This window comes from Sorex fumeus, unplaced genomic scaffold (assembly GCF_029834395.1).
Source record: "Sorex fumeus unplaced genomic scaffold, SorFum_2.1 ptg000047l, whole genome shotgun sequence".
In the NCBI taxonomy this organism is placed as follows: Eukaryota; Metazoa; Chordata; class Mammalia; order Eulipotyphla; family Soricidae; genus Sorex; species Sorex fumeus.
The window spans coordinates 11287669-11298852 of NW_026606104.1; the positions used below are offsets into that span (position 1 = coordinate 11287669).

Consider the following 11184-nt stretch of genomic DNA (forward strand, 5'->3'; position numbering starts at 1 on the left):
CGGAAACCAAGTTCATATGTGGCTTTTGCCATTACCAGTCAGCCTAGCTACCTCTTCACAAATTTCAAAAGCCAATATGATCTGGCAAGCTTCAGACTTGCACAGAACATTAGAAATTCTCTTCCAGATGTCTAAACAGAATTACAAAGACCCCAGAGGATGGAGTGCAGATTTCAGAAGCTTGCAACAGACTCAAATAATTTTGAAAGGGCACCTCAGATGCAAACATTAGCAAGAGCTAAATGCAATAATGTGGCTTGGCCAGAAACACTGATTTCTCAGTGGCTCTCAAACTAAGGGCTAATCAAGCCCCAGAACCCCAATACTCAGCACCCCCAGCTATCACTAGTTGTACTGAACAACTAGGTCACATGTCATTTTATTATTATTATTTTGGTTTGGGGACTACACACAGCAGTGTTCAGGAGTTACTTCTGGCTCTGAATTCAGGAATTACTCCTGGCGGGCTCAGGGGACGATATGGGTTGCCAGGGATCAAACCCAAATAGGCCACATGGAAGGCAAATGCTCACTATACTATGGCTCCAGCTTGGGCTGTATGTGATCTTAAAACACAAAACTACAAAGCTTGTGTCTAGATCATACACACCATTTATCATATTTAGGAGGCAGAAATCCAGATTTAAAAATTTCAGAAGGTTTGTAGAATGAATCCCCCATTTCCCAAAAAAATATTAGGATAGCACTAAAGAGGAGCAAAAATAAACAAGAACTTACTTCCACTCAACTTCACCAAAAAACAAAACCAACAAAAAACTACCTTAATGAATACAAGACACAGCAGCTCATACAATGAATATCTGGGAGTTTTGACTCTCTTTAAGCAATATGTGAGCATGCTGGGCATTGCTCTGAAAAAAAAAAACAATTAAAAGACTGTTTTATCGCTACACTGCAGGTCCCTGGGCCTGCTGTCCAACCATACTCTATGTGACCAGATCACATCTCAATGCCCATACTCAATTCCAGACTCTGTGACTTTCTTTGAGAGATACCAACACACTCAGAAGACATGGAGAAACCATGTCCCACACAGGACTTTGAAAAGAATTAGGACTGTTTTACATTGAGAAAAATTGCTGGAGAGAAGGAGACAACGTACTGGTTTTGTACATTCCAAGAGTTTCCCTGTGACAGTGCATCATCCCAGAGGAACAGAATGAATGGGACAACTTTTCAAGGAGGCAGTCTTTAGCTCAAACAACAGTCACACACACAGTGTGAAAACACAGAGGCAAGTTTTCAGAAATGCAGAGAATCCCTGTCCCAGGGGGGTGTTTAAACAAGCTGTCATTCAGGGTGTAGAGCATGCTTCACATGTATGAAACCCTGAGTTCAATCCTCGGCATCACACACATAAAAATGTTAGAGTAGGAACACCTTAAAATTCCACTTTGGTGTCTATGGCTTCTCTCATAGCCCACATTTACTGCCCTACGACCTGTCCCTCCCTTCTCATGAGAACTTCCCCAGGATCATTTCAGGCCTGAGCTCAGTAGAAGTCTCCTAAATTGGCTTCCCAACTTCCCCATACTTTCTCACACATCAAGAACCATTTCTGGGCTGAAGTGATAGCACAGCGGGTAGGTTTTTGCCTTGCATGCAGCTGACCCGGGTTCGATTCCCAGCATCCCATATGGTCCCCTGAGCACCGCCAGGGGTAATTCCTAAATGCAGAGCCAGGAATAACCCCTGTGCATTGCTGGGTGTGACCCAAAAAGAAAGAAAGAAAAAAGAACTGTTTCCTTCAATGTCTCTTCCCCAATGGACTTCATTCCACTGGGGCCTGCTGTAGAGAATAGATTTGCCCAACCTCACACTGTCGACACTGGACAGGAAAATACTTTGTTATCAGCGGGGCTAATCTGTGCAATGCAGAATGTTTCACAGGATCCGAGGTCTATACCTCTTAGATGTCAGGAGATACTGTCCCACTTTGAGACCCCCTGGAAATATCTCCAGACATGGCCAAATTCCTGCAAGGAGACCATATCACTCCCTGGTGAGAATCACACTTCTCAAGACAAATAATTAACACTACTGACCATTGATTTCAATTTTCCAATAATGAGATCCCCTTTGCCTCCTTTCGTCAATTATGTTCTGTGCTCCAGTCAGGCAAACGTATTTACCATTTTTGACCTATAAACATCTCTCAAAGCTTCCCCCAATGTTCTTTCTCCCTCCCATATATGCAATCCTTCCCCCTGCAGCCAAAAACCCTGTCCATTCCAGTACGCCTTGATCTCTGATGCAATTGTGAGTTTCTGCTCCCATTTTCACATGTACATGTCTGTTTTCTTCTTTTTCTTCTTCTTCTTCTTCTTCTCCTTATTATTATTATTATTTATTATTATTATGTATTATTTGCAGTCCCTTCTCTCCCTTTGTTGCAGTCGCAATGACCAGAGGTCACACACAGTTGTGGTGTTGCCCACATACCGGCATGCCTGGGGCTTGCATTCTTCCTCTGTGGTGCTCATGTACATTCTGGCTGCAAATGCTCACTGTGGGGGGAGGGGGGTGTCACATGCAGGCAGTGCTCAGGCATATGAATCAGTGATTCAAGTCATTCACACTAACCCCAGGTGCTGTAAGGCAAGCACTTTTGCAACAGAGCTAGGAGCTATCTCCAATCCCCACAGGTACCTGTCTTACCTGTCTTCTATTAGTACAAGAATCCTCTCCTTCCTTGTTAAGGTGCCACAGCACCCACTCTGATTTCCTGTTTACTCACTGCTGCTACTCAATAAATATTGACCGTGTTTCTCAGAATGTCAAACACCAGCTCCAATTAGAACTCCGTAAGAGCCCATACCAACTACATTTCAAGAACATCCATGGTCATGAGTACAATTTTGACAAAAGTCAAAAGTTTTCCCTGCTGGTGTCAATGTACCTATGCTTCTGAGATTGAACCGTGTTTTTCTTCCAAAATCTTGCTTACCTGACTAAAGTTTCTGGGCATGATAAGACTGTTCAAAAGTTCTACAATGGGTGAAAAACAATAAACTACAAAATAAAGCAAAACCCACCTTCACACAATATAAAAATTAAGGAAAATACACCAAGTTTTGACCAAGTTTTTAAATTCTGAAAAACATGGCAGGGAGGAAAAATATGAATATGGCTCAATACTTGAACTGTTGCGTCATACACATTCAACATGGTAATGGTGAGACTGGGAAACAGGGTCACGTAAGGACCTTCCTCTCCAACCTTTGATTCTGTTAAAGTGTAATCAGCAAAACACACACCCTCCATGAAAATAAGACAAATCTAAGATAAAACGTTCAACTATATAAGATTTAAGATTTGTCAATTTAAGACTTGTGTTTTTCCTCTTTAGTTCCATAAATTGCATGGGAGCTTTCCCCAAATAACCGAGAAACCAATCATTCTAAATCACCTTTGCCAGATCCTTAACCAGCCCATTTTAATCTCAGGGGCTCTCCTTATTTTTCTCTTGCATTTTAACAGGCCACGGATGTTCAAGACAGTACAGACGACTCTACCCCGACCTAGCTGCCAGTTGTTGTTTCTTAGTATTTCCCGATTCTAAGAATCAGTGCAGAATGAAGAGCCCATTTACTGGATACGGTGCAGGATTCTTCTTCCCCCAGGTCTGTAAGGAACAGAGGTGCCGCTGCTGTGTAGGTGAAGGTCTGAATCAGTGTCATTCTTGGCACCTGCCAGGGCCCCTGGGTTGTTTAGGGATAAACAACCCTCTATGATATAGCAGATGGGAATTCCCTGCCGCCCCAGACGCTTCCTAGGACCAGCTCAGAACACTGCGTAGGTGCTCAATAAACACTGCCTGGAGGGAAATTGTATGATTAAAGCTAAGCGAAGTTTCCAGAAGTCAACTCTGGTGATTCCTTTTATCTCTTTCAAAATATGTCGTCATTGCTTTCTTTGCCCAACAAGAAGTGCTTCTCAAACGTTGCGGGGTGGGGGGGGGAGAGGAAGGGAGGAAATGTGCAGACAAAGATGTGTGTGCCTAAGGGGCTCAAGCTGTGCCCCACCATCTGCCAGGGCTCCCCAACACGAATTTCCCATCTCTGCCTACCTACCACCTGTGAGTGCCCTCCCCGTCAGCTCTGCACTTTGTTTTCCCAAACCCTTCCTCCCACCTGAGCGCGCTCGCGTCCTCGCGGCGCGCGCGTGTAAACGCACACAGACACACGGACACACGGACACACACCACCTTGCCCTTCCCATTCGGGACCTACCTCTCCTCCCCTCGACCTGTATGTAGCAGCTCTTCTTCACTGCAGCAGGCTTTTAAACCACCAAACAAACGCTTTTCTTTATCCTTACGGGATATCCCCTCTCCCCGAGATAAAGGCCCCTACCACCCTCGGGCGAGTGTAGGTGATGAATTCTCTCGGCGGTCACCCCCAATCCTTTTCCTTTCCAAGCCCCGGGCTAGAATGCAAGCACCAGTCCCGCTCCCAAGTGCCCACGCTGCAAACAAGCTAGAAGCGGATTATACCGGTACCCAACCCGGAGATGGCCCGCGGCAGGCTGGGTGCACCTGCGGGCCCCCAGCTCCCGCCCCCGAGCGCGAGGGGCGGGGCGAGGCCCTCCCTTCCCCGCCCAACCCTGCCGGCGCGGGAAGGCGGCGAGAGAGAGGCGTCGCCGCAGAAGTTAAAGGGCTCACCTTCGGGGCACCGGGCCCAGCCAGGCCAGACACCCAACACCCCCCTCCGCGAGGGCTCCGTGGGGCCGGCCCGCCCTCCCTTCCGATCGGGCGGGGAGCGTGGGGAAGCGGGGTGGCGGGGGAAAGAGGCAAAAAGCAAGGGGGAGCGCGCGGCGGCCCGCGGGAGCCGGAGGAGGGCAGCCTTCAGCAGCCTGGGCCCCGCCGTGCAGCCGCACGAACATCCGAGCCGGGCCGGTCCGAGGCCCGCGTCCCCACTCGGCCCCCGGCCCGCCACTTTCCGGCCGCAGCCCCCCGCGCGGGCGGGGGCGCGGGCGCGGGCGCGGCGGGACAAGATGCGAGCGGCCGGCGTGCGCGCCCGCCTCCGGGGCGGCTCCCACCTGCTCGGGCCCCCGGCCGGGCCCCCCGCCCCCGGAGACGCGCGCACCCACCTGCGGGGGGGCAGCCCGGGCGGCGGCAGCGGCAGCGGCAGCGGCAGCGGCTCGGCCGCCGAGCCACGGCTTAGGCGGCGACGCGAGGCGGCGGCATCCCCTGCGGCGGGCGGCGGCGGCTGCAGCGGGACGCGCCGGGGTGGCGGAGGCGCGCGGCGCCCTGGACCCTGCTCCCGAGGCCCCGCCCGCGGCTGCCCGCTCGAAGCGCGGCGGAGGAGCCGGGGCACCACGGGCGGCGGCAGCGGCAGCGGCAGCGGCGGCGGCGACGGGAGCAGCAGCAGCACATGACTCTGTAACGAGGGGGAATTAGACAAAGCGTAACATGGACTCCGGGCCCGAGCCGGCGCTGCAGCTCCGGGACCAACCGCAGCCGCCGAGCGCCGCCACTGGCTCGGCCGCAGCCAATGGGGCGGGCCGGGGCCTCATGTGATTGCGAGCACTTGCCTCCGGTCGCCCCGCCGCGCCCGCCGAGGGTCGCGGGGCTCCCACGGGGGCGCCCCGGCGGGAAGGGGGCCGCGGAGACGCCGGGGCGGGCGCGGGCGGGGCCGGCTCGGGTGGCGTCGCGGGCCCCGGGACGCTGGTCTGGCGTATGCACACCTTCGGCGCGTGCCGGACACCGTCGGGAACCTTCGCCTTCTCCGCGCCCGTCTTCTGGTGGTCCACCGGGCTGCTCCGGGGACGCGGGGAGGGGGTGGTGGAAGGCAGATTGCGTAAAAGTCGCCCGGGAGGCTCCCAGCGTCCGGGAGAAAGTGCCCGTGCCCCGGGCTTGGCGGGGAGGGGGAGCGCGCACAACTTTCTCTCGATAAGGTTCGCTGCCCGGCCTTTCAAGACACGGAAGAGTAGGGTTTTTGTTGCCTCCGAGTCTGCTCTGGGGAGCCCTGTCCCCTATTTGCCTCGATTGGCTTGTCTGTGAAGCGGAAGGATGAAAGGTGTACTCTGCTCAAAGGTGTTTCCCACCCCTAAGGTGTTTCCCAGTTCGGCCTCCTGATTTTTCGTGTTGTAACACCGACGTATCATTTGCAAGCTCTCTTCCGCGTGGGTGCGGAGACACGGGTTAAGTGATCAAGTCAGAAGGATCTTTTGGGGGGAGATTTAACCAAACTGTTCCAGTACCTTCATCCTGCTTTTACAGAGTCCCCGGGTTTCCAAGAACCATGGGGAGTCTATCTCAGAAATCTCATCCGCAACTAAACGTTTCCATGAACACAAAATGTTACAGGTAAAGGGTGGGCTCAGATAGGGGCTTCAGAGATGCGGAGATGAGCTGGGACTGGACTGCCAGCAGGCCCTGGGACACTGGAATGAAAGAAGAGCAGCCCAAGAGACAGACCGAAGCAAAAGCACCTGCTTTGCAAGAAGCTAACTCCTCAGCACTATGTTCAGTCCCCACATCCCCAGAGTTCAGAGCTGAGAATAAGTCCCGAGCACAGCAGGGTGTGGCCCCCAAACAAACTAGCAGACACACAAGAAAGAAGACAGAAGGTGAGCAGAGAGGGGCCAGGGCACGCAGGCAGGGAGCTACCTGAGACTTCCAAGATGGCTTGAGATTGCAACTGCCGTTGCCTCTCTCCCTTCCCTGGCCTGCTTCTCATGCCAGCAGTCTGTCCTGTTTCACACATCCAGGAAGAGGGAAGGAGGTGTGTGGGAAGGGATTGCCTGGCAAGTGATCTAATCACAGTGCCCGGTTTTTGCTGATCTGGGAGGTTGGATCAGTTTTTAATTGTTACCAACCAGAAGTGTTTTGTTTTGAATGAAAACACCCCAGCATAATTAATGTGGAATGTTTTGCTGCTGGTAAAAAGAAATAACAACAAAATACTCTGTTGTACTCTCATCCCATTAAAAAGAGAAACAACTGTTTCCTGGCTTTTAACTTGTTCTTTTAAAGGAGAGAAATGTGATTTCAAGACTTGGGATAAATGAAGAAAAGAATAATATTCAAAAAGACAAATGTGAAAAATGTTCTCATATATAATAAACATGTTAATGGGACAAATCACTTTCGGGGGAAATGGCAGTGTTCAAATAAAATTAACAGCTGTTGGGCCTGAGAGAGGATACAAGGGTTAAGGCATTTGCTTTGCACATGGCCAACCTCAGTTTGATCCTGGCACTACATATGGACCCAGAGCACCAGAAGGAGTGACCCCCCAAAGCCTATAATAAAATGAAACAAACAAATGTTCTCGGGGCTGAAGCAATAGCACAGTGGGTAAGGCATTTGCCTTGCACACGGTTGACCCAGGTTCGATTCCCAGCATCCCATATGGTCCCCCGAGCACCGCCAGGAGTAATTCCTGAGTGCATGAGCCCTGAGCATCGCCAGGTGTGACCCAAAAAGCAGTAAAAAAAATGTTCTCTTTGAAACAAGGCAGAGTCTCCTGCCCCTACGCCTGGCTGTCCTCACCCGGGCCCCTTGGAGGAGGGCGGATTGAGTTTCCCTCTCCGCCCTGAGCAGAGCCCCGACAGCTGAAGACCTCCGGGACCCAGCCAAAGCCATGCTGAGACCACTCTCCACACGCTTGGACAAGGAACCGGCAGAGGAACCCAGGTGTGAGGGACCCGGGGCTGAGATCTCCAAGACTGCTCATTTTCGGGACTGGGCCTCCTCCACCCAGCCCCCCCACCTTCCAGTAGCTAGACAGTTACACCCACCAACTGCTGTGTAACCCCATTAAAGGCGATCCAGAAACTATAAAACCAAGCTCCCGAAAGTGCGCAGCAGCATTCACGGCCACGCAACCTCTTATTCTCTAGTTCTCACTCTCAGAGAACCCGGCAGGCTACTAAGAGTATCATACTTGCCTATATGCCTGACTAAGAACACCTGTAAAGGTGATTAGAGGCTGCCCCAAAAGCTTCCATCCATCTCGGAGAGCCTGGCAAGCTACCGAGAATATCTCGTCCGCACTGCAGAGCCTGACAAGCTACCCGTCACATACTCGATATGTCAAAAACAGTAACAATGAATGTTCCTCATTCCCCTGACCCTGAAGGAGCCCCCAATATGTCATCGGGCTACACTTGCACGTGACAGGGACGAATGGAGACCTTACTGGGCCCACTTGAGCAAATTGAAGAACAACGGGGTGATAGTGATAGTTCTCTTTGATCAAACAATTCCACATTTTTGGATTTATGGTTGGCGTGTTTGTGGAAAAATTAATCAGAAATATTTTCACAAATATAAAAATTGAAATACAAGTGTATTTGAAAATTCTTTGTAATAGTAGAAATATATATTAGTGTAAATGTCTGTTAAGATTACAGTAGAGAATTATTCAAGCAAATTATGCTATTTTTGTAGAAGGAACTCAAACAAAAGTAAGATTAATTTGTACCAAAATGGTTGAATGCCCAAAATGTATCCCTGAAAAACCAAGTTGCAGAACAGTATAATAAAGAGTATGATTCTATTGTATTTTATCTTTAAGATACATGTTATTAAAATCATGCTTCAAGGCAGTCTGGAACCATGTATAACAGTGGTTATCTCCATGTAAAATTACTTAAGCCATTACATTACTAGAAGTTACAAGGTCCTGTTTGCTTGAATTGTTTTGCTAATTCAGCATATATAATTTTTGTAATAAGAAAAATAAGGTATAATAAAATTGGTAAGTAAAGATGATTGATAAGTAAAGGTTTAAAAAAACATGTCTGCTACTTCTTTTCACTGATGAAAACACATTGGAAGAGAGCAGCAAATGACAAATTATTTTTCCTTTGTGCAGAAGAAAAAGACAGCAGATTCACAATGCATTCAAAATCAAGAAATATGATCAGAAGGGGTGGAGAGATAATATAGCAGGTAGGGCACTTGTCTTACATGAAACCTACCCGGTTTCAGTCTCTGACACTGTATATGGTCTCCTGAGCCCTGCCAAGAGTGATCCCTGAGAGCAGAGCCAGGAGTAAGCCCTGAACCCAGTCAGGTGTGGCCTGAAAGCAAAAATAGGTGAAAGTAAAAGCAAATATGATAGTAAAGGTGCAGGGAATACTCTAGACAGTCCTGCAAGAATGAGATGAGGGGAACAAAATCAGGTTTAAGTAAATTCTATGCAACAAAAACTTACGGATAGACATAGAAAGATTGCATTCATCTGGGGAATATAAAGTAACAAAATAGGAGACTAACATCCAAGAATGGCCGAGATTAATACCAGGAATTTTACTCCATGGCTTGGAGGCCAGCCACACATGCTAGGGGAAAAGGGAGCTCAGACAGAGAAGGGAGCACCAAATAAAGGGTGTTGGGAGGATCCACCCAGGATGGGAGAAGCATGCTGAAAGTAGACTATAGACCAAACATGATTGCTACCCACTGCCTCTTTTGCAAACCACAACACCCAAAAGGAAAGAAAGAACAAAAGGAAATGCCCTGCCACAGAGGGATGGGGGGGATGGGGGGTGGGAGGAATACTGGGATCCGTGGTGGTGGGAAATGGGCACTGGTAGAGGGATGGGTATTTGATCATTGTATAATTGAAACCCAAGCACAAAAATTTGTAAGTCTACAACTGTACCTCATGGTGTCTCACTAATAAAAATTTTTAAAAAACTTAAGGAGCCTGCTTTGCCCTTTGCTGGGTTGTAGGAGCCAGGAGTTGGCAATGTTCTGCACAGGTAAATATGTATCACAGTATAATCAATTCCAGTGAATGTGCTTTTGATTGGCGTGGCCCCACTCAAAGTATGTCAGTATGTCAGTGTATCCCCCGTTAGTCCTCAGTAACTCTATTAGATACTATTACTATCCCTACGTTTTAGATAGCAAATGAACTCCTGGAGTGATTAAAGGAGTAACTCACTATCACATCACCTTTAAAAGACAGAGCTAGATTTTTCAGTCATTCAAGTTTGGACCTAGAAATCTATGCAGTTAATTAAAATTAAAAGAATAGTGTGGGACAAGACCATTCTATGCGTATCTTTGCTCTTTTTAAAAGAACTTTATTTTTCCTAATCCTTATTTCCATTTTATCTTTGAGGGTCTGTGAAAGAACCGCTTAAGAGCACTCAGTGCTTGTTCCTCCCCATTCAGTGGCTTGAGCAGTGGGAGCTTTGAACTATCTGCCATGGCCCTGAGTGCTCCAGTCTTCATTATGGAACCAAAAAACCACACAGCATTTTTACCAGACCGCAGCCCGGGGAGCAGAGCAGTTCATTCACAGTTTAGTAACCTGAAATCCCTCCTTGGTCTAGATGTGCACTATTATTTTTTAGTCAAGAATTATAATTTTTTTCCTTTTTGGGGCACTCCCAGGGGTTGCTCCAGGTTTGTTTCTGGGGGTACTTATGAGAACTGGACCGTGTGGTACTAGGGATTGAACCTGGGGCTCACGCATGCAAAGCATATACTTCTTCAGTCCTTTTAGGCACCCTTCCACCCATATTGTAACTCTAAGTTGATTGGTTTTAAACTAAACTATTCCACTTTGCATGCCCTAAGGCCCCCAATTGCCCTATTCAAGTGAGGAGTTGGGCAAGTGAGTGATTAAACTTTCTCCGAGAGGAGAGTTCCCAGGAGGAGTAATTTTGTATTAGCAATAGCACAGCAGTAGGGCATTTACTTTGCACAGCTAGCTGGCGAAGCCAGGTTCGATTCCTCTGCCCCTCTGGGAGAGCTCAGCAAGCTACCTGGCAAGCTACCGAGAGTATCTCACCCCTGAAGCAAAGCCTGGCAAGCTACCCATGATGTATTCAAAATGCCAAACACAGTAACAAGTGTCACAATGGAGACGTTACTGGGCCCACTCGAGCAAATCGATGAACAACGGGAGAACAGTGTTCAAAGCTTCTCCTTTCATCACCTGGGAGAGTGCCTATATCAGGGAAGCAATGTAAATTTTAATAATACATAAACATGTCTTTAAAATTATGCAGAAATCAAACCTTATACAAGTGATTCCAAATACACTGGGGTAGTAATATGAAGATTAGCCCTGGTGAGAAATAGGCTAGGGGCTGGAGCGATAGCACAGTGGGTAGGGTGTTTGCCCTGCACGCGGCCGACCCAGGTTCAATTACCAGCATCCCATATGGTCCCCCGAGCACTGCTAGGAATAATTC

General features: G+C 48.8%; 1 protein-coding gene across 5 annotated transcripts in view; it reads right to left on the reverse strand.

Annotated features, from left to right (window-relative positions):
* The window catches only part of LRRC8D (leucine rich repeat containing 8 VRAC subunit D), a 122229-nt gene extending 116977 nt beyond the window's left edge, over positions 1-5252 (reverse strand). For 2 of the 5 annotated variants that reach the window (XM_056122872.1, XM_056122873.1), the window contains exon 1: positions 4254-4368. The gene's annotated coding sequence lies outside the window, so the exon portion shown is untranslated. Of the gene's footprint in view, positions 1-4253; positions 4369-4684; positions 4706-5112 lie in introns of those variants that run through there. The other 3 variants (XM_056122874.1, XM_056122875.1, XM_056122877.1) reach the window with 3 other exon arrangements.
* Positions 5253-11184: the final 5932 nt, after the last annotated feature.